This window comes from Chaetura pelagica, unplaced genomic scaffold (assembly GCF_000747805.2).
Source record: "Chaetura pelagica isolate M959 unplaced genomic scaffold, ChaPel_1.0 scaffold232, whole genome shotgun sequence".
Taxonomy (NCBI): domain Eukaryota; kingdom Metazoa; phylum Chordata; class Aves; order Apodiformes; family Apodidae; genus Chaetura; species Chaetura pelagica.
Window position 1 is genome coordinate 836,760 of NW_009952441.1, and position 1,208 is coordinate 837,967.

General features: G+C 63.7%; 1 protein-coding gene across 1 annotated transcript in view; it reads left to right on the forward strand.

Annotated features, from left to right (window-relative positions):
* The window catches only part of VPS4A (vacuolar protein sorting 4 homolog A (S. cerevisiae)), an 11,608-nt gene that overhangs the window by 7,334 nt on the left and 3,066 nt on the right, over positions 1–1,208 (forward strand). The window lies entirely within an intron of this gene.

A 1,208-nucleotide genomic window follows, 5' to 3' on the forward strand; every position in this document is an offset into this window, starting at 1 on the left:
AGCCCTGCCCCTTCCTCAGCTGCGTGGACCCCACGGCCCCCCAGACCCTGCAGGCTGTGCCCCCGGCCCAGCAGCTGCCGGGGGGGGCTCACAGGCCCCCGCAGGTTTGGGGCAGGACGTGTAGATTGATGCACTTTTGCTTTTTTTACTCTTTCCTCCCCCGAGGAGGGTGGCAGCTCCTGTACCCCTGGGTGCTGGGGGCAGTCGCTCTGAGCACAGTGGGAGTTGGACCCTCCCCCAGGGTCCCCCCTCCTGGCTGAGGCCCCGTTACCCCCCTCAGCCAAACTCCACTGCACATTTTCTGCTTCCCATGGGGCTGTGCTGGCCAGGGGGCCCCAGGGGGGATCCCAGGGGGCTGCTGGAGCCCCGGCCCGGGGTCACGGCTCGCACACAAGCACTACAGCCCCTCCGGGCACCGCAGCCCCTTCTATTTTTGTATTCTTTGTAAATCGCTATTTATATCGGATTTGCCTTTTCTGAGGTCTCCGAGTCTCATTCTGGGGGTCTCAGGGGAGCTGTGGGTGCCAAAGGGTGTGTGTGGGGGTGGGCGTACGTGTGTGTGAGTTAATTCCCAGTACAGCATGTGGGGGTGTAGGCAGTGCTGGGCTGCCCAGTATGAGACTGGGATGTACTGGGCAGAGCCCGGGGGAGGGATGGGGGACGTGGAGACTGGGGTGGGGACAAGTTCAGCAAGAAATGGGAGGGCTTGGAGGGGCAGGGGGAACTCATCAGTGGGCACAGGGCAGTGAAGGGTGGGGTGGCAGTTCAGGGGTCTGAGACTCCCAGACTGATGGAATCCAGGCTGGACGGGACCTCCAGATCAAGTGCTGGGTCTTGCACTTGGGCCACAGCATCTCCATGGAATGCTGCAGGCGTGGGGGGAGCAGCTGGACCGTGCCCATCAGGACGGGACGGAGGTTGACAGCGGCTGAACATGAGCCAGCGTGTGCCCGGGTGGCCACCCGGCTTCTGCCAGCACTAGCGTGGCCAGCAGGACCAGGGCAGGGCTCTCCTCCCAGGGAACAAGTGGCAGAACAAGAGGAATCTGCCTCAAACTGTGCCAGGGGAGCCTTATTTTAGCTGAAAGTGCTGTCAGGGTGTCCCAGCCCAGGGCAGGGTCCCCATCCCTGGGGGGTTTCCAAGCCCTGTGGATGTGGTGCTGCGGGACGTGGGGCAGTGGGGCCTGGGCAGGGCTGGGGACGGGGATC